The sequence below is a fragment of the Tachyglossus aculeatus genome, chromosome 2, assembly GCF_015852505.1.
Source record: "Tachyglossus aculeatus isolate mTacAcu1 chromosome 2, mTacAcu1.pri, whole genome shotgun sequence".
NCBI classification, from domain to species: domain Eukaryota; kingdom Metazoa; phylum Chordata; class Mammalia; order Monotremata; family Tachyglossidae; genus Tachyglossus; species Tachyglossus aculeatus.
The window spans coordinates 57320548-57342906 of record NC_052067.1 but is presented as its reverse complement, the minus strand read 5'-3'; the positions used below and the strand labels follow the sequence as shown (position 1 = coordinate 57342906).

The window sequence follows — 22359 nt, the reverse complement described above, 5'->3', positions numbered from 1 at the left end:
GAGAAAATATATATTATTTTATATATATATATATATATAATATATATATATACATATATATATACATATATATAAAAAGTTGTATATACAAAAGTCAGCTTGGGCTAGTGGATAGAGCACCTAGACTGTAACTCCGGGGTGGGCAAGAATTGTCTCTCTCTATTGTTGAATTATACTTTCCAAACACTTAGTACAGTGCTCTATAAATACAACTGAATGAATGGATGAGCCTGCGAGTCAGAAGGACCTGGGTTTTAATCACTGCTCTTCCACTTGTCTGCAGTGTGACCCTGGGCAAGTCACAACTTCTCTGTGCCTCAGTTGCCTCATCTGTAAAATGGGAATTAAGAATGTGAGCCCAATGTAGGACAGGGACTGTGTCCAACCGATTATCTTGTATGTACCCAGTGCTTAAAATAGTGCCTGGGAATAGTAAAACCTTTACAAATACCAGAGTTATTATTATTATTATTATAGTATTTTTCTAGGCTAATGGTTATACTTCTCTGGTTCTCCTTCTGTTCCATTCCGAAACTCTTCTTTTGAGTGTGCTGCAAGTGTCTTCCCAAGCGCTTAGTACAGTGCTCAGTAAATACTCAATAAGTGCTAAATAAATACACTCAATAAATATAAAAATATTTATATTTTTGAGAGTACTCAAAAATACGCTCAATAAATACAATTGAATGAATAAATGTCTCTTCTGGGTTCTACTCTTCCTCACTCCTCTCTGAGGAAACTCATCCAGCTCACACGGCTTCAATTACCGGTTTTATGGTGATGTCTCAGATCTGCTTCTCTAACCCAACAGCTATAAGAGCTTGCATTTCATGACATTAGAAAAATAAATGCATTTACATTCACTTTCAACAAATCAATCATATTTAATGAGTGCTTATTGTTCGCAGTCTACTGTACTAAGCGCTTGGGAGAGTACAATACAACAGAGTTGGCAGACAAGTTCCTTGCCCCTATCAAGCTTACAGTCTAGAGGGATATACAACTATAACTAGTGACAAGGGCCCAAATAGATTTTCTCCCTTGCTTCAGCTTGTTTTATTAAGTAATAAATCAATATTCTATTAATATTTTGCATTTATTTTTGGTGACAATTAAGTATCATTATTTTGTGATCGAGTTAATGTGCTCAAATGAAAGCAAATACTGCCTTTCGTGTTTAGACACTACTGACTTGATTATTAAAATAGCCGCATGACTTGAATTCACTTTTACACTAGTTAAAAATGCTAATATCTTCATACTTCTGGAAGTTACAGAAGCACAGTTAGAAAGGTTGACAATAACGGACCATCTTGAATGGTCATAGGTAAACAGTGCTCCGCACATTGTAAGCACTTAACAAATACCATAACTATTATTATTAAGCAGACTTCGGAGATGTCAAACATTAAATGAAATTAAGACAATATCTCATGCTCTGTGGGTATCATACTCTGGATATGCTGGAAGAGAAAGCTGAGGAATCTATGATTGCTATTTTTTAGACAACAAAGTTAGATCGCTATTGTACTGCACTCTCCCAAGCACTTAGTATAGTGCTTTGTACACAGTAAGCACTCAATAAGTGCCATCAACTGATTGATTTCTCCTTATTCAGTGTTTTATTAGGTCACGGGCAAGTACATAAATAATCAGATTTACAAATGGAGTGCTAAAAGTAAACAGGGTAGATAACTGGAAGTGCATCTCCAATATCTGAGATCCAATATATTCTAACAGCAGATGCTGTTAGGTGGGCAAAATCCACTGAACTAGCAGCTTTCCACTAACTCCTTAACAAACCTGAAGTCAATTTAAAGATGAAATCCTACTTCTCCGTGGCTATCAGCAAGACACCACTAAACTGTAGGCTTCTAGATAGCAGGGATCATGCTTATCAACAGTATTGTCCTTTTTTGTCCCATGCAGTTAATAGAATTCTCTGCACAGAGCAAATCCTCACTTTGCAGCTCTTAAGAGATAGACATATAAGGTGCTTGAAGGTGCTCAATTCTAATTCCTCTCAAGGGAGGGTACACTGAGGTTCTGTTTTCCTTTCCTTCTCATAGGCAATCGGTTGTTCTGTAACAAATACTGTTAAATTATGAAAAATAATCAATCTTAATATGAATTCCCAGCCATGTACTTTCAGTACCCTACTTGATATGATTATTATTATTTTGGTATTTGTTAAGTGCTGACGATGTGCCAGACACGGTACTAAGCACTGGGGTGGATACATGCAGATTGGATTGGGCACAGTCCCTGTCCCAGATGTGGCCCACAGTCTCAATCCCCATTACACAGATGAGGTAAGAGGCACTGAGAAGTTAAGTGACTTGTCCAAGGTCACACAGGAGACAAGTGGCGGAGGCGGGATTAGAACCCATGACCTCTGCTGACTCCAAGCCCATGCTCTTGCCACTTGACCATGCTGCTTCTCTATTAAAAAACAAAAAAACCCCAAGAATAACAGCAAAAAACTACATGTTCCTCAGTCAAAAAAGCACCCTCAAGGCTGCTAAAACTATGAAGTGATTATTTGGAGAATGCGAGACAGTTGGCTTCTATGGGGTAACTGCACACACAAGATGAGTCATTCATAATCACAGGAGCTTGCTCCTTACACTTGGCTATTCTGTAGTTCATTTGTTTGATTTGTTTGATTAGTTCACTATGTCCGAGACTGTTAAAAAGTATTAGAGAACTACTTATTACAATATCTGTAAAACATGAAATCTTATAAGCTGTTTCGCTGGGAACACCAAAAGCTGAAGGTATCATATTGAGTTCATATTATGAAAAATACATCACTAAAGTGTAATAAAAATTATCCATTCGCTAAGACAAGGGAAGACTCAGCACAGCTTAGGCAGTGCAGTAACAAAAATGGACAAAGCTAGTTTAAGTACAAAACACTGTAAACATGCATACATTTCAAGCCGAATTGAACATCGGAGGAAAGACTGAAAATATCAATAATAAGCACTGTTCTAAGCACTAAGGCAAATACAAGTTAATCAAGTTGGACACAGTCTCTGTCCCTCATGGGACTCACACTCTTACCCTCATTTTACAGGTGAGGTAACAGGCACAGACAAGTTATGTGACTTGCCCAAGGTCACAAAGCAGGCAAGTGGCAGAACCATGACTCCCCAGTCACTGTAAACTGAGTACAGTTTAGAGGGGAAGACAGACATTAATATATACATAAATTAGGAATCTGTGGGGCTTGAGGAATAGGGAGGTGAATAAAAGGAACAAGTTAGGGAGACGCAGAAGGGAGTGGTAAAAACTAACAGATAGTTCCAGTGTCTGTCTCCCCCTCGGTACGGGCAGAGCATGTAATGACATCCTTCTTGCCAAATCCAATGGCTCCTACTCTATCCAGCATGGCTCAGTGGAAAGAGCATGGGCTTGGGAGCCAGAGGTCATGGGTTCTAATCCCTGTTCTGGCACTTGTCAGGAATGTGACTTAGGGCAAATCACTTAACTTCTCTGTGCCTCAGTTACCTCACCTGTAAAATGGGAATTAACAACGTGAGCCCCACGTGGGACAACCTGATTATCCTGTATCTCCCCCAGCACTTAGAACAGTGCTTTGCACATAGTAAGCGCTTAACAAATGCCATTATTATTATTATCCTAATCTTCCTCGACCTCTCAGCTGCCTTCAACACTCTGGACCACCCCCTTCTCCTCAACGTGCTATCCAACCTTAGTTTCACAGATTCCATCCTCTCCTGGTTCTCCTCATCTCTCTGGCCATTCATTCTCGGTCTCCTTCATGGGCTCCTCCTCCCCCACCCATCCCCTTACTGTAGGGGGTCCTCAAGGGTCAGTTCTTGGTCCCCTTCTGTTCTCTATCTATACTCACTCGCTTGATGAACTCATTCGCTCTCAAGGCTTCAACTATCATCTCTACACTGATGACACCCAAATCTACATCTCCTCCCCTGTTCTCTCTCCCTCCCTACAGGCTAATATCTCTGCCTGCCTTCAGGACCTCTCCATCTGGATGTCTGTCCGCCCTCTAAAACTCAATATGTCCAAGACTGGGCTCCTTATCTTCCCTCCCAAACCCTGTCCTTTCCCTGACTTTCCCGTCACCATGGACAACACTACCGTCCTTCCTGTCTCACAAGCCTGCAACCTTGGTGTCATCCTTGATCCGCTCTCTCATTCACCCCACACAAATACATCCTCAGAACCTGCCGGTCTCACCTCCACAACATGGCCAAGATCCACCCTTCCCTCTCCATCCAAACCGCTACCTAGCTGGTTCAATCTCTTGTCCTACCCCGACTGGATGACTGCATCTGCCTCCTCTCTGTTCTCCCATCCTCCTGTCTCTCACCGCTTCAGTCTCTACCCACTCTGCTGCCCGGATCATCTTTGTACAGAAACGCTCTGGGCATGTCACTCCCCTCCTCAAAAGTCTCCAGTGGTTGCCTATTAACCTTCAAATCAAGCAAAAACTCCTCACTCTCGGCTTCAAGGCTGTCCATCCCCTCGCCCCCTCCTACCTCACCTCCCTTCTCTCCTTCTATAGCCCAGCCTGCACCCTCCCCTCCTCTGCCGCTAACCTGCTCACTGGGCCTCGTTCTCTCCTGTCCCGCCGTCGACCCCTGGCCCACATCCTACCGCTGGCCTGGAATGCCCTCCCTCCACACACCCGCCAAACTAGCTCTCTTCGTCCTTTCAAAGCCCTACTGAGAGCTCACCTCCTCCAGGAGGCCTTCCCAGACTGAGCCCCCCTTTTTTTCCTCTCCTCCTCCCCATCGCCCCCCACCTCTGCCCTACCCCTTCCCCTCCCCACAGCACTTGTGTATATTTGTACATACTTATTACTCTATATTATTAATGATGTGTATATTGCTATAATCCTATTTATTCTGATGCATTTGCACCTGTCTACTTGTTCTGTTTTTTTGTATGTCTCCCCATTCTAGACTGTGGGCCCGTTGTTGGGTAGGGACCATCTCTATATGTTGTCAATTTGTACTTCCCAAGCACTTGGTACAGTGCCCTGCACACAGTAAAGCGCTCAATACATACGATAGAATGGATGAATGAGCATCTGCTAATTTGACTGTATTGTACCTTCCCAAATGCTTAGTACAGTGCTCTGAACAAAGTAAGCACTCAATAAATACGACAGAATGGATGAATGAGCATCTGCTAATTTGGCTGTACTGTACTTTCCCAAGCGCTTAATACAGTGCTCTGAACAAAGCTCAATAAATACTATTGATCCATTGACTACAGTGCTCCCTAAATTTTCTGTTATGTTCCTCCTCAAGATTACAAGGGTTCTGTTGGTTAAATGACCATTTGCTGGTAGCCACTGATCTGAATAAAAGAGGAACCCAAGGGGAATGAAAGATGTCATCTGACTGACTCATGGGAAGAGGAAAAGACAAGGATCATTCGAATTTAGAAGACTAATTCTATCATATTTAGTTCAATTTGTGCTATGTCATATTTTTGGCCTTTTATCACTGAAATAAGTTAAATTAGCATGCCTTGTTCAGGTCAAATTAAAAAGGAATTCTATCACCCCCATAATAAAAACTTTTCGGTATCAACAACAATAAGCACTAAATACCACTAACTTCAATCAATCATTTGCATTTGAGTGCTACTGTGTGCAGAGCACTGTGCTAAGCACTTGGAAGAGTACAGTATACCCATCAATCAAGGGTACTTATTGAAAACCTACTATGTGCAGAGCACTGTACTAAGCACTTGGGAAAATACAGTACAACTGAAATAGCAGACACATTCCCTGCCCATGAGCTTACAGTCTTGGGGGGCAATGGGGGGAAACAAACATTAAATATGAATAATAAGTAATTTAAATACATAATTTAAAGACACATATATAAGTGAAGTTGGTAGACGGGTTCTCTGCCCACAATGAGCTTACAGTCTAGAGGGGGAGACAGACATTAATATAATAATTTATAATGTATAATTCAGACCAAAAAAATTTGCACATAGTAAGCACTAAATAAATGCCATTATTATTATGCCAAGCACTGTTCTAAACACTGTGGTAGATACAAGGTTACCACATTGTCCCACGTGGGGCTCACAGTATTAATCCCCATTTTACAGATAAGGTAACTGAGGCATAGAAAAGTTGAGTCATTTGCCCAAAGTCACACAGCTAACAAGTAGTGGAGGCAGGATTAGAACCCATGACCTCTGACTGACTCCCAAACCTGGATCTCCAACACCACACGTCCCAAGTGCTTGGAATTAATTTGGTGAAGCTGTAAAGGCCCGGGAATAAGGATCATTTAGTCAAGCTCCACATAATTCCTGAGCAGTCCGAAAATTTTCACATGGATTTCTAAATACCTATTTTACTTCCTGAAAGCAGTTTAGCTGCAAGGAAGACTGTCGTCCAATGAATCCTTAAACACTAGCTATATAAAAGAGAGACCAATTACACCATAAAACATTGTCAAGAACTGAAAATTGGCCAAACAGACATTTTCTTGTAAATCAATTGAGAGACTGTAGCATTTAAAGGATAAATGGTCCTCTCCAATCTTAATTGTGGTATTTGTTAAGCGCTTATTAAGTGCCACGCACTGCACTAAGTGATGGGGCGAATGCAAGCACATCGGATTGGACACTATCCCTGTCCCACATGGGGCTCACAGCTTTAATCCCCATTTTACAGATGAGGGAACTGATGTTCAGAGAAGTGAATGGACTTGCCCATGGTTGCACAGCAGCTACATGGCCGAGCTGGGATTAACCCAGACCTTCTGATTTCCAGGCCTGTGGTCTATCCACTAGACCATGCTGTTTTTCCAAACCATGCAGCCTAGGCACTGTATAACTCACCCTCACACACACACAATACCACTGTGTTGGGGGGCTATGCGGGGAAGGGGCTATCCCCATTTTCTGGTTAAAGATTGTAAACTCCTCTACTAGATTGTAAACCGGTTGTTTTCACGGTCTTTGTTATGAGCTTACTCTGTGTCCAAAACTGTTCTAAGGGCTGGGGGAGATTCAATTAACCAGGTTGGACTCAGCCCCTGTCCCACATGGAATTCATAATCTAAGGCATTGCACTAAGTGCTGGGGTGGGTACAGGTAATTTGTGTTGGACACAATCTCTGTCCCAATGGGCCTCACAGTTTTAATCCTCATTTTACAGATGAGGGAACGGAGGCCCAGAGAAGTGGAGTGAATCACCCAAGGTCACACAGCAGACAAGTGGCGGAGTCGGGATTAGAATCTGGATCCTTCGGCCTCCCGTGATAGTATTCGATCCACAGAGCCAAACTATGGGAAGTTTAATTTAATGGGAAGCTCTGTGGATCTGTGGAAAGAGCATGGGTCTGGGAGTAATAATAACAGTAATAATAATCAGATGAAAGAGAACCATGGGCAAAGGCTTGTGAAAATGGCCAGGTCTGTACAAAGTAAGGCAATGGTTGTTTCTATATTAGATAAGCCACTCTGAAAGACTTATATGGAATCAGTCATAGATAAAATTCATTAGTTTCTATCAGTCACCTGAATAATACAAGTAAGGCTTAACTTTCCCAAATTTGCCTCAATGGCAAAATACACGTTTACTCTAGTCCTGAAAAATAGCAGTTTCTTTTGGCCTTAGGCCAGACCCAAATTACAGCTGCTTATGAAATGTAAGTAGTCCAAAGAGTTTTTGGCAAGAAAATGAGTGAAGCCAGAAATGGATTTTAGTATAATGAGAACAGAACTAATGAAAAAATCCCAATGTTCAATAAGAAACTTAAAATGTGTGATATTCCCTGATTTGGAAAATTAATAAAATCATTCTGAGTGAACATTCAGCATAAAACTTACAAAAGAGAAAGTGAAATTATAATGCAGGTATCTAGGGAGGAAAAAATCCCAGCTCTGCCATTGATCAGCTTTGCGGCCTTGGGCAAATCATTTCACTTCTCTGTGCTTCAGATACCTCATCTGTGAAATGGGCATGAACATTTTGAGCTCCATATGGGAAATGGACTGTGTCCAACATGACTATTTTATATCTACCCAAGTGCTTAGTACAGTGCCTGGGGAGCCCATTTCTAGACTGTGAGCGTATTGTTGGGTAGGGACCATCTCTATATGTTGACGATTTGTACTTTCCAAGTGCTTAGTATAGTGCTCTGCACACAGTAAGTGCTCAATAAATATGATTGAATGAATGAATGAACTTAAATATCATAAAACAAGAGTCACTCTTATAGAGTCTGTTGGGTTCTAAAGCACATTTTTTGCAAGCAATATTCACTCAGTTCTGCCACAAGACTTGTTTTCAATACATATTTTGGTTAACGTGTGATTAGGGAAATAGGGAACTTTCTTCCAACAACACAAGATTGAATTAACTCAGCAAGCCATATTATTGTCTGATGCACGACTGTGGCATCAGAATGGGGGTATATTTCAGTGCAAGATTTCCTTAATGCAGATTTAACAATAATGCAGCTCTTAGGTAAGGAGAATACTAATAATTGTAATGTTTTCCAAGCTCTCACTATGTGCCAAGCACAGGGTTAACATATGGGACATGGTCCTACTGCACTCCAAATATCATCCAAATCAGAAGCAACAGCCATGTAGAAGTCCAAACAGTAATGTGCTTGCATGTAGATTAATGCAGAAATGTCAACAAGTCCAAATTAATATTCTTCATACCTATTCAGGCACTTGGACAACATGAAAGAAATTGACTTCCTATTTTTTGGTATTTATTAAGTGGTTCTGTGTGTCCAGCACTATACAAAGTAAGCACTGAGGTAGTTACAAGATAATCAGGATAGACACAGTCCCTGTCCCACAAGGGGCTCACAGTTTAAGTAGAAAGGAGTAAGATTCAATCCCCATTTTGCTGGTGAGGTAACTGAGGCACAGAGAAGTTAAGTGACTTGCCCAAAGTCACACAGCATCCAAGTGGCAGAGCCAAGATTAGAGCTCAGGTCCTCTGACTTACAAGCCAGTGCGCTCTCAACTAGATGATGCTGCTTCACCATCACCTACCTTGAAGAACTTTCAATCTGTCATCACCAATCAGTAAAATTTGATGAGTTTGAACAACAGATAGCTTTGAATAAATGTATCAATTGCAAATGAACAGATGAATTCATGAGTGGTGGGCTGCCATTCCCAGTAACTCGAGGGACTTGTTCAACCACCTCCTCTGGGGTCTTCTAAAAGGACTTCAAATAAGAGGACAGGTGTGTTTTTAGACAAACAGTGTGGCATAGTGGAAAGAGCACAACCCAGTTGTCAAATGACCTGGGTTCAAATCCCAGTCCGCCACTTGACTGCTGTGTGACCTTGGTCAAGTCAATTACCATCTGTGTCTGTTTCCTCAGCTGTAAAATGGGGATTCGATACCTATTCTCCTTTCTGCTTAGACTGCCAGCCCCTTGGGGTCAAGGACTGTGTCCCACTTGTTTAAGTTGTATTTACCCCAGTGCTTTGAACAGTGGTTGAGACATAGTAAGCTCTTAAATATCATGAACAAAAGAGACAGCTGACAGAAGGTGTTCCAGACCAGAACAAGGGTATCATTTCATATTTTAGTAAGAATTCTGCCTTCCGGAATGCTTGGGAAACTGAAGATTCAGTGAGCCAAAAATATAGGTCATTAAGAACCAGGACTAGCCAGCAGGGAAATTTGTATGAATACAATTCAGGCTCCCGAAAAAATTCTGTGAAAATCCCAGAAAGCTCTGAGAAGGGTGGTAGAGGGCTGCTGAATTCACTAATCAATTAACACCAATCAACTATTAGGACTCAAGGGGCTTTGCATAAATCACACAAGGGCTTAAGTCCCTTTGGAAAGCCCAGAGTTTTCTGCAAGGGTAGAGATCATAGTAAACCCTGACAGCCATATTTATATTCAGAACTGTTTGCTGATCAGATTAAGCAGAAATCTGCTGTAACGGTTTCCACAGGAGGTTCTCTGCTAATCCCATTAGCAGAACAGCAATCTCTGCCCTGCTAAAAATTCCTAGAGAGTTTAATGCAAACACCCCATCATATTGGGTGAATTTCAAGGAACAACCTTAAATGAGGAGAGTGAGCTCACTGACTCAAAAGCAGTTGGAGTTGTTGGCTAGATTACATATATCAATCAATCAATGGAATTTATCGACCACTTACTGTTTGCAGAGAATTTAACTAAGCACTAGGGAGAATACAAGAAAAGTGTTAGACTTGATCCTTGCCCTCAAGAAGCCTAGAATCTAGCAGGGGAGACAGGTAATTTATTAATTTACAGATGTGTGAAAGAAAGGGAAATTGTCCATGAGTTAGTGCTTAAGTAGCCTAGAGGCTCACTGTGGGCAAGTAACATGCCTACCAACTCTGATGTAATGTACAGTGCTCTGGAGATAAGGGTAATAAGCACCACTGATTGATTGAAGTAACAGGGAATGTAAGATATTTACAACTGGGCTATGAGAGGTTGTTAAAGTGCTCAAATGGGGTAGATTGGGGTGAAGTGGCAGTTGGGGGGGGAATAATCTGGGAGATCAAAAATTAAAAGGGAGGGCCTCCTGGAGACCCATCAGTGGCATCTATTTAGTGCCTATCGTGTGCAGAGCACTGAACTATGTTCTTGGAAGAGTACAAGACAATTAGTAGACTTGATCTCTGCCCTAAAAACAAAGAAACACAAAAAAACAAACAATTTATGATCTAGTGGGGCAGTAAGACATTAAAACACATTTCTGAGAGTAGGAAATTAGAGAAAGATATGTACATAAATGCTAAATGGGAAGCAGCGTGGCTCAGTGGAAAGAGCCCGGGCTGGGAGTCTGAGGTCATGGGTAATAATCCTGGCTCTGCCACTTGTCAGCTGTGTGACTTTGGGCAAGTCACTTAACTTCTCTGTGCCTCAGCCACCTCATCTATAAAATGGGGATGAAGACTGTGAGCCCTACGTGGAACAACTTGATCACCTTGTATCCTCCCCAGTGCTTAGAACAGTGCTTTGCATATAGTAAGTGCTTAAATACAATAACTATTTTTATTATTATTACAGAGCTTTTCAGATGTGGAGTGCTGTGCTTTGTCTAATTTGAATGGGGTGGGGAAGGGCATGGGCAACAGATCAGTGTGGGAGAGTAAGTAGGTTAGCTAGAGAGGAGCAAAGAGTGGGAATCTGGGTACAGTGCAAGAGGAGAGTGGATAAGCAGCATGGCCTAGTGAAAGATCGTCAGCCTGGGAGTCAAAGGACATTGAGTTCTAATCCTGGCTCCCCCACATTTGCTGTGTGACTTTGGGCAAGTCACTCAATTTACCTTTGCCTTAGTTATTTCATCTGTAAACTGGGGGTTAAAGCTGTGAGCTTTGACTGTGCCCAGTTTGACTAGCTTGCATCTACTCCAGCACTTAGTACAGTGTCCGGCACACACTAAGTGCTTAACACATACCATAAACAAACACTAAGTAGGAGGCAGAGAGTTGATAGAGTGTTTGATAACCATCAGGGGTTTCTGCTTGACGCAGGGAGGAATGTGATGTTTTTGGCAGGTTGGGGGACATGAGCAGAATGGTTTTACAAAAATGACCTAGGCAGAGTGAGTTTCTGCTTGATTCGATCAATGGTATTTATTAGACAAGATCAACATTCACAAAGAGCTTCCAGGTTGAACGCTTAAGGAGGGACATGAGCAGAATCACGACTTCCCAAAAATAATCAGGGCAGAGGCTGGAAGCGGGATGAGATTGGAGGTAGGATAACCAGTGAGGAGGCTGAAATGGAAATCAAACTGGGGTAGGATAAGTGTCTTGACCTGAGTGTTGTCTGTTTGGGCAGGGAGAAAGGAGCATATTTCGGAGATGTTGTGGAGTAAAGAAAAATTAAAGGATTTGGGGAGAGACTGAATATGAGGGTAGAAAAAGATGTAAGGGTAATTTCAAAGCTGTGAGCTGCACATGAATAGAGGCTTGTCCAGTGTGACAGGCACATTAGATGGAGAACATTTGGGAGAGAAGATGAAGACTTCAGTTTAATACATATTAAGCTTAAGTGCAGGGAAAGGCAGGAAGAGATTTGAGTTGGAAAAGAGGGAGAGAGGTTCATTCACTCAGTCACTTATGATAAGCTTTTATATATGATAAAAGCTTCATCGTCTGGCACATTACCACCCAGAAGCCTCTACTAATTGTTCCTCAAATTTCCTTCTCAGTGGTCATCTTGGTCAGATTATCATTGCTAGCAGATCAGTGAAATAGGATTCCTGACAGCACTAGGACAAATTACAGAGACACAACATAATGAACTATAATTGGAATGCTCAAAAGGAAAATTTAAAATGTAAACTTATCCATGCCTGTACAGCATACATTTTGGAAGTTATCGCTGAAATATGGTAGTCCCTTGGGGTTCATGGGGGGTTGGTTGGAGCAATAAATGAGGTGAAATTACCAATACCAAATACACCTGATGGTCACTAATACACGTCATTAAGTTTAATGCTAAAACAATCAATCAATCAGTGCACTTATTGAGCACTTACTGTTTGCAGGGTACTCTACAAGTGACTGGGGAATACAATAGTGTAAATACACATGATCCTTGCCCTCAAGTAGTTTACAATCTAGTAAACTATTGGGAGTCAGGAGGACCTGGCTTCTAAATCCAGCTCCACCACATCTAATTCCAGTGCCAGTGCATTTCTGCTGTGGGACCTTGTACAAGTCACTTAACTTCTCTGTCCCTCAGTTACCTCATCTGTAAAAAATGGGGATTAAGATTGTGAGCCCAAAGTGGGACAGGGACTGTGTCCAAGCTGATTAATTTATCTACAAGCACTATTATTATTATTATTACAGGAGAAAATGCATAAAATAAATTAAAGAGGGGGAAGCAAGGATATACACATTACTGCAGGGGGGTGGAAGTGGGGTATCTAAGTGCTCAGGGGGGTTGGACTAGATAATAATAATAAAAGTAATGATGATGGCATTTGTTAAGTGCTTACTATGTTCAAAGCACTGTTCAGAGCACTGGGGGGGATACAAGGTGATCAGGTTGTTCCACGTGGGGCTCACAGTCTTAATCCCCATTTTACAGATGTGGGAACTGGGGCTCAGAGAAGTTAAGTGACTTGCCCAATGTCACACAGCAGACTTGTGGTGGAGCCAAGATTCGAACCCATGATGTCTGACTCCAAAGCCCGGGCTCCTTCCACTGAGCCATGCTGCTTCTCTAAATCTACATCTCTAGATCTGCTTCTCTAGATCTATAGGTGATACAGTACAGAGGAACATAAAATTAGGGATTAGTCAGGGAAGGCTTCCTGGAGATAAGATTTTAATAGGGCGGAATAATGGTGGACAGTCAGATCTCAAGGCCTACAGTTCCAGGCAGGACTTGATTCATCGCTTTTCTTCAACTCGCATATTTAGTCATTCGCCAAATCCTTTCCATTCTTTCTCCATGGTACCCCTAGAATCTGCTGCTTCCTCTCCATCCGAACTGCTACTATATAGGTTTAAGCACTTGTCAACTTGCCTCAGCCTCCTCACTGAGTTCCCTCTCAATCTGCTGGCTGGATCTTTCCCTCCCCACCCCCCAAAGACCATTCTTATGTCTCCTCTCTCTTCAAAGACCTCCAACTGCTGCCTATTCATCTCCAAATCAATCAGAAACTTCTCACCCTAGGCTTTAAAGGTATTCAATCAGCTCTTAACCGCCTATCTATCCTTGCCCCTCATTCATTTATTCAATCGTATTAATTGGGTGCTTACTGTGTGCAGAGCACTGTACCAAGCGGTTGGAAAGTACAATCAGTAGAGACAATCCCTGCCCAACAATGGGCCCTCTCCCACCACAACTCAACAGTAGCACTTTAGGGAGATAGAGTGGCCTAATGGATAGAGCACGGTCCTGGGAGCCTGGAGGACCTGGGTTCTAACTCCAGCTCTACCACATATTTGCTGTGTGACCTTGGGCAATTCACTTCATTTTTCTGTAAAATGAAACTGTAAAATGTAAAATGACAGGGACTCTGTCCAATCTGATCTGCCCATATCCACCAGTGCAGTGCTTAAGAAATACCACAATTATTATTGTGGTATTTCTCAAGCACTTACTTTGTGCCAGGCACTTTTCTAAGTGCTGGAATTTTATTGTAGTAAGTGCTCAACAAATACCCAAATAATCACCTATTCAATGAGCCTTGCTCTAAAACTCACAGCCATCTGGGCTTTCCACTGATGTTGAGTGTGAGGAAGGAGGTGGCCAGGCCCTAAACTGGGGCTACTGGCAAAGAGGTGGCCAAAAGTAGGAGCTGGGGAGGGGTTTTGAACCACTGTCATCACAGCTGTAAGATGAGTACAGCCAATTGCTCTCAAAGTAGAAACCATTACACTCATGCCAAGGGACTACTGTAATATATGACTGCCAACTTTGTTATACTGTACTCTCCCAAGCACATAGTGCATTGCTCTGCAAACAGTAAGTACTCAATAAATACCACTGACTAAATGACATAAAATGAAAGTTAACATAGGAATTTCCTCTACTATACCATTTTGTAGTCACTTGTGATTTTCATCCTAAATTAAGGAAGTTACCTTACTTTTATGGGTATTTTAAAACCTTAACTAAATTCAAGCAATAATCTTGATAACAATTAATTTGTTAAACACTATGTGCCAGGCACTGTACTAAGCACTGGGGTGAAAACAATCAAATCAGGTTGGACAATCCCTGTCCCACATGGGGCTCACAATCTTAATCCCCATTTTACAGATGAGGGAACTGAGGTCCAGAGAAGTGACTTGCCCACGGTCACACAGCAGACAAGCAGCAGATCCAGGATTAGAATCCTAGGCCTGTGCTCTATCCACTATGCCAGACTGCTTCCCAACCCCCAAAGAAAATATGGATAGCCCCTGTACATAAGTATACCACAAGACTGATTTCTACAACCCTAGACGTTTTCCTCAACAACTCTTCCACCTCAAAAGGAGGTGGGGAAAGGGAGGAGAGGGAGAAAGTGCTAAAAGAATGGAAGAGAATGGTCCTCACTGTGGAACCACCTGGAGAAGTGGAGGCCTAGGTAAAGTACAACCGCCAAGATTTGGCTGCAGCTCTAAAATTCCAAGCAAGACAAAGTTCTGATGTGATCTAAACTCTGGCTATGGCCTCGCCAGTGAGGTTCCCTGGGCTGAGTTGGGATAAAGTTCAACTGCCTCAGAGAATCCCCAAAGGAATTAAAGCAAGGCTTCTCCTCTGCTCCACGGCCAAAGGAGGGGAGCGGTCCTTTATTCAATTTGAATAAGAGAATCATCTTAATGGGATTATGTGTTTATGGGATTTGAATTAGAGAAAATGCATTTAACTCTGAACTCATCTCTTTGCCCCAGTTCCCTCATCTGTAAAATGGGGATTAAGACCCTCAGCCCTATTGTGAGACAGGGACTGCATCCAACCTGATTAGCCCAAAGGCTATGGAATGTGCAATCAATGGTATTTAGTGAGCAGTGTGTGCAGAGCACTGTACTAAGTACATGGAAGAGTACAAGGGAGAGTGTAAGAAGCAGTGTGACTCAGTGGAAAGAGCTTGGGCGTCAGAGGTTGTGGGTTCTAATCCCAGCTCTGCCACTTATCAGTTGTGTGACTCTGGGCAAGTCACAACTTCTCTGTGCCTCAGTTACCTCATCTATAAAATGGGCATTAAGATTGTGAGCCCCATGTGGGACAATCTCATTACCTTGTATCTGACCCCAGCACTTAGAACAGTGCTTGGCACATAGTAAGTGCTTAACCAATGCCATCATCATCATTATTATTACTACTACAATAAAACAGTTCACAGACACATTTGCTACATACCCAGCTTAATGGCTGCCATGTCCCATGTGCATTGTTGACTGGTATCTGTGGGGTAGTTCAGTGGCCCTTCTAACTCCAAATGTCTAGGAGATACTATATTGGCCCTTAGTAACCTAGTTGCATTCAAGGAATATTTTAGTAATTTTACAGAAAATTAATGGACCCCTACTGAAATGCTCTTAGGAATTTAAAGAAGGTGGTCTCTAAATTCTATTAATCTTTCATTTTTGCATCCTGACCGACTTTTCATTTTTAACACGCCTACTCCTGCTCCGCTTCTAACTGGGCTTCCGATAATAATAATAGCATTTGTTAAGCGCTTACTATGTGCAGAGCACTGTTCTAAGCGCTGGGGGAGATACAAGGTGATCAAGTTGTCCCACGTGGGGCTCACAGTCTTAATCCCCATTTTACAGATGAGCTAACTGAGGCTCAGAGAAGTTAAGTGACTTGCCCAAGGTCACACAGCAGACATGTGGCGGAGCTGAGATTTGAACCCATGATCTCTGACTCCAAAGCCCGGGCTCTTTCCACTGAGCCACGCTGTGATGTTTTCAACTCCTCAAGAAATCCAACAAGGAGCAACTAGGCAAAGGCAGGAGCTGCTGCTGCCAGAAGAGTTGAACCCGTGACAAATCTTAGAAGCATCCCAAGCTGAAAACCTAGTGGAAATTTTTTTTTTTGCTTATAAAACACTCAACTGGTGAAAACAACTCTTCATTTGCTTCCAAAATCGTTCCATTCAAGGATGTTTCAAGAACTTTTCCAAATATATTTACCCTTGAATTATCAATGAAAGCAGGAGCATTTCCTTTCTCTGGAAAATAGGTTTGATAATGTAGAAACTAATTGACCCAATTATCTAGATAAGCACCTTAATTTATTCTCACCATAAATGATAATTTTCCAAATAAATGACCTTAAAATGGGGTAGTAGGTTAAGTTTTTCCCTCTCAGGGTCACACCTGGAGAGTTTCCAGTACTCTACCAGGCTCAACTACGAGAGTCAGAGTCAAGCAGAGGCTTAGCCATTCCATTCCTGGCTTGGGCAGTAGTTAGCGAGTGGAAGGCAATCTGCTACAAATACAAACTCACCTGTGCTGGGCATCAGTGGAATGGGAGAGAGTCAAGTGCAGAGTCTCGAGTTTGCTGCCCGGAAGGACGTAGTGGTAAACCATTTCTGTATTTTTTTTTACCAAAAAAACCCCTCTATGGATACACTACCAAAACAATCGCAGATGCAGGTGGGACATTCTGGGAGAGATGCGGCCATGGCGTGGCTAAGGGTTGGAGATGACTCAACAGCATAAGACAAGACAAGGTTAATTTTCTAAGATCTGTAATAATCTGAAATGCTTTGTTCAAAGATTGAAACAGCTTGTCAATATCTTAACCTGAAAGTAACTACATATTGAAAATGCTACAATATTAAAACCGGGTTAAGTTGTAAAATCAAATTTTTCACAACAGGGAGATTCAACAATACAGTATACACAGGTCCTGGTTTCTATTTGGCTGGAAAGTTTGGGCTAAACCTTGTTCAGCACAAGTTTGTACCTATGTGCGTGTGTGTGTGTGTGCGTAATCACCCAGATATATACACACACACACATATGTACAGGCATATATAAAATGCAATTGCTCATAAACTTGAATCACTTGCACTAACATATTTAATATGTGCATACTCTCAAAATGCCAAGAGGAATTATAAAAACATCAACTTCTGCAATTACTTCTAGGCTAGTTCCCGATGTTATGAATCAACATGTACATTTCAAGCTGCTTTCTAATGGCTTTCAAGGAAGCTCTCTCTAGATACTGCATTTCTTTTTCCTCATTCTTCCCATTAACTTTATAAAAGCGGTACATCTAGAATTCAAAAGGGATAAGGAGGCATTTTTAGTTGTGTCTCTAACAGGCAGTGCATTTTATTTTCAGGATCTGCACTGCTTTACTCAGGAAAAAATGGATTATAAGATACAATGGAGACTGACAGGAGTTGATTTGAGAAGAATGAAAAGTTACCCTAGGAACTTCCCCTTAGGGAAGCTAAGGGGAAGAAGCGGGGACTGATTGTGTTATGAGCACTGGAATCTTGTCAAAAAGATGAAATAACTATATTAAAGCAAAGCAATATTTTTGTTAAGTAATTACTATGTGCCAGGTACTGTACTAAGCTCTGGTGTAGAGACAAAATCATCAGGTTGGAAACAGTCTGTTCCATAAGGGGCTTGCAGTCTAAGTAGGAGGGAGAACGGATACTGAATCCCCATTTTAAAGATGAGGAAACTGACGCATGGAGAAATTAAGTTCCTTGCTCAAAGCCATATAGCAGGCATGTGGCAAAGCAGGAATTAGAATCCAGGTCCTCTAGCTCGCACTGTTCTTTCCACTGGGTCATTCTGCTTCTCAGTCTCCTGATCTTTTGATAATCCTTGTTTCATATATTCTTTATAAGTTGCAGATAAAATAGCTGCATTGTCATTTTACTTTCAAATTGTGTGTCCAAGGATTTAAATCAACCATTTGACAAACTTTAAACACAATGGAATTACCTGAAATACTTGAAAATGTTGGTTGTGGCTGTAGCTTCCTGAAAACCACAGGAAGTCCAGGCTATAATAATAATGATGATGTTATTTAAGGCGCTTACTATGTGCCAGGCTCTAAGCGCTGGGAAAGATACAAGGTAAATAGGTAGGACACAGTCCTTTTCCCACATGGGGGGGGGGGGGGGGTGTCACCGTCTTACTCCCCAATTTACATGAGGTAATTGAGGCCCAGAGAAGTGAAGTAAGTTGCCCAAGGTCACACAGCAGACAAGTGCATGGCTCAGTGGAAAGAGCCTGGGATTTGGAGTCAGAGGTCATGGGTTCAAATCCCAGCTCCGCCACATGTCTGCTGTGTGACCTTGGGCAAGTCACAACTTCTCTGGGCCTCAGTTCCCTCATCTGTAATATGGGGATTAAGACTGTGAGCCCCACATGGGACAACCTGATCACCATGTATCCCCCCAGCGCTTAGAACAGTGCTTTGCACATAGTAAGCGCTTAACAAATATCATTATTATTATTATTATTATTATTAAGTGTTGGAGCTGGGATTAGAACCCATGACCTTCTGACTTCCAGGCCAGTGCTCTAGCTACTAAGCCATACTATAATCAATATGATCGACATTTGATTATAGATATTTACTTATGTTAGTTTAGTCACAGGATGGGGTGTGCATTGTAATGGGGTCTAGTTCTGTATTTAGAGGCCAAACTAGAAAACCTTGAGCAAAGACAGACCCAAAGACATATTTTATTCCATGTCACATCAATTGCACGTGTTGAATTCCCCTGCATGCAGGGCTTTGATGAGAAATACAGAGGAAGAACTGCATAAGATTACTAAAATCCTAGAGTATAAAGTCTAATCGATTATTAATACACATTAATGCTAATGTCTGTCTCTCCCTCTAGACTGTTAGCTGCCTGAAGGCAGGGAATGTGTCTATCAACTCCTTTTGTATTGTATTCTCCCAAGTGCTTAGTACAGAGGTCTGCACAAAGTGCTCAAACAAACACCATTAATTGCTTAATCAGGGAGACAAAATAAACAAATATATACGCATCTACAAGCTGAGAAAAGTGTGTGTCTCCTGGTAGGGCAGACTACAATAACTTGAAACACAGTCATCGTAAATGCAGTGGGCATAAAGATGGTGAGACCAGAATAAAGAGGGTGGAAGATACTAGATTACATATTTGTGACCAGAAGAATTAAGAAAATCCAAGATCAAAGTACATTTCGCCTTACAAGGGCTGAGTTCAAAAATCTCATATAGTTTCTATCATACCACAGCTGGGGAAAAAGAGGACCTGGGGAAATGTTTTCTTGGTACTATACGAGCATAATAATAAAGAGTTTATTAATTACTTCCTATATGATAAACACTTGGGCAGATACCAATTATACTGGTCACAATCCCTGTCCAACATGAATCAGAGAGGGAGGGAAGAACAGCTTTTTTTCTTCTTAAAGACATTTGCTAAGCACTTACTATATGTCAAGCAACATTCTAAGCACTGGAATCGAAACAAGATAATTATATTGATTATAGTCCCTTTCCCTTTAGAGCTCAACAGCCCAAGGGGGAGGGAAAACAAATATTAATAATAACCATAATGATGATGAAGATGATAATAATAATGGCATTTGTTAAGTGCTTAGTTTGTGCCAAGGACTGTTAAGCACTGGGGTAAGCAGGTTGCCCCACATGGGGCTCAGTCCTAATCCCCATTTTACAGATGAGGTAACTGAGGCCCAGAGAAGTTAAGTGGCTTGTCCAAGGTCACACAGCAGACAGGTGGCAGAGCCGGGATTCAAACACACGACCTCTGACACCCAAGCCCGGGCTCTTTTCACTAAACCATGGATAAGGAAGTTAAAGCACATAAAGGGTAAGTAAATTGCCCAACGTCACATAGCAAGTGGATGACAGAGCCAGAATTAAAAACTGGGTCTCCTAACTCTGAGACCTAGGCTATTTCTACTAGACCACACCTCTTCACAGGAAAAACAAACAAAATGCCATCAGTAGGACCGAATAGGTGTCTGCTTTTTTTTTTTTTTCCTAGTTCACCTTTTACCAACCCATTTCCCTCAACTTGAGCAGGTATACATCTTCTGAAAATAAACAAAAATCACAGTGAGAATATAAATATAGAGAATATAGATATAACAATGATGACATTTGTTAAGCACTTACTGTGTGCGAAGCAGTGCTCTAAGTGCCGAAGGGGATACAAGGTGATCAGGCTGTCCCATGTGGGGCTCACAGCTTTAATTCCCATTTTACAGATGAGGTAACAGGCACAGAGAATTTAAGTGACTTGCCCAAAGTTACACAGCTGAAAAGCAGCAGAACCGGGATTAGAACCCATGACCTCTGACTCCCAAGCCCAGGCTGTTTCCACTGAGCCATGCTACTTCTCTGGTGTCAGCAATGAAGTTATCTTCAAGTTTAAAATGTTGTGTAAACTTACTTTCTGGTCAAATCAGGATTTGCACAACCTTTGATCTCATGACTCGTTAAATATTTTTAAAGGTTTAAAATGATTTCCCAAACACAGAAAGACATGCAGCTAATTCAGATTTCAATTTAACGGCTAGAGGAGACTCTGAAAGAGTTTTCAGCCAGCATTAAAGATGGCAATCTAGCAATTTGTTCCATTTTTCAAAAGTAAGAACTCTGACCTTTGACTTAGAAAGGAAAACTGTTACAAATAGCTTAGTTTGGCATCATTCTGTACACAGTTTGGGACCCAATTCACAGCAGTTCTAGATTAGTAATGAGGGCCAACCTTTTACTTGATCTTTCGTTTTCACATCCAGAAGGTTTTAGATAATTCTAAAAATGCCAATCTTGGCACATTTTTAACAGCAATTTTAAAGTTGAAAGTCCATTATTTTTAACATTGGAGAAGCAGAAGAAAAAAATAAATCAGGAAATCTTATACTTTGAGTGATGGAAAAGCTGCCCATATAGCCCAAATGTTCAGAGTTGATGAAAGACCACTTACATAAAAAACACTGGCCAAGTTATGCTCTAATTAGAAATAAGTGCTTAGTACAATTAGAAATAAGTGCTTAGCTTTGCACAGCATTCTATAAATACGACTGAATGAATAGAAAGGGTGACTGTGGTGGATTTGAGTAATGGAAAAGGTCACAATAATAATCCAAATACTTTAGTAATCTAAATAAGTTTTTTTAAAAAAACACCTTGATTCTAGTAGTAGCACAATAGCAAAAACTGGTTAAGGGTTTAGATATGAAGTATATATTTTAAGTATTAACTTCTGAAAAAGAATGAACATTTAATACAGAAGATGTAAATGTAGTTTTCCCATGGGGTGCATTTTAAATGCTATAAATTAGTATCTGTCCCTGAGACACTGGCAATGTAATTGCCTTTATGCAGTACTGGGAAATATCACTAAACTATTTTTCATCTTTATTAAAATAATTCAAATCAAAACCCCACAATATTAAATGAGTGAGGAGCTGTAATCTGATTCTAAGTCTTTACAGAAGGCTGCAGAAGTGAAAGCTTGTTCTGCCGGTCACAGAAAAGGTCTTCCCACTTTAATGAAGAATTGGTTTCAGTTTAGGTTGAACAGCCAGCCATCACCATTTTCCTTCCTCGCATACTTTGTTGCAAGCTCTTTCTGAACATCTCCGCTTAATTTTGAAATCCTCTCGGTCTCCTCTCTCTGGTCGCCCCACCTCTGTACCTTTGACCTAGCACCCCACTTTGCTTCCTTTCCCACATGCTGTCCCATTTTCAACTCACTCCCATCCAAACCCTTCTTAACTCTGACACTTTCCCCTCCATCCACCACCATCCCCACCTCCCATAATCTCAGTCAAGTATGGAACCCCTGTCTCCACTATGGGAAAGCTTCCCTTCGTCCTTGGCCTGTTCCTGACCCATTCACTGCTTCTCCT

General features: G+C 41.4%; 1 protein-coding gene and 1 non-coding gene across 3 annotated transcripts in view; one reads left to right on the top strand and one right to left on the bottom strand.

Annotated features, from left to right (window-relative positions):
- PACRG (parkin coregulated) overlaps window positions 1–22359 on the bottom strand; it is a 499437-nt gene that overhangs the window by 460656 nt on the left and 16422 nt on the right. The window lies entirely within an intron of this gene.
- LOC119924525 lies at window positions 16807–16944 on the top strand. The gene has a single exon (XR_005449235.1). It is a non-coding gene; the product is annotated as a small nucleolar RNA SNORA7 (small nucleolar RNA).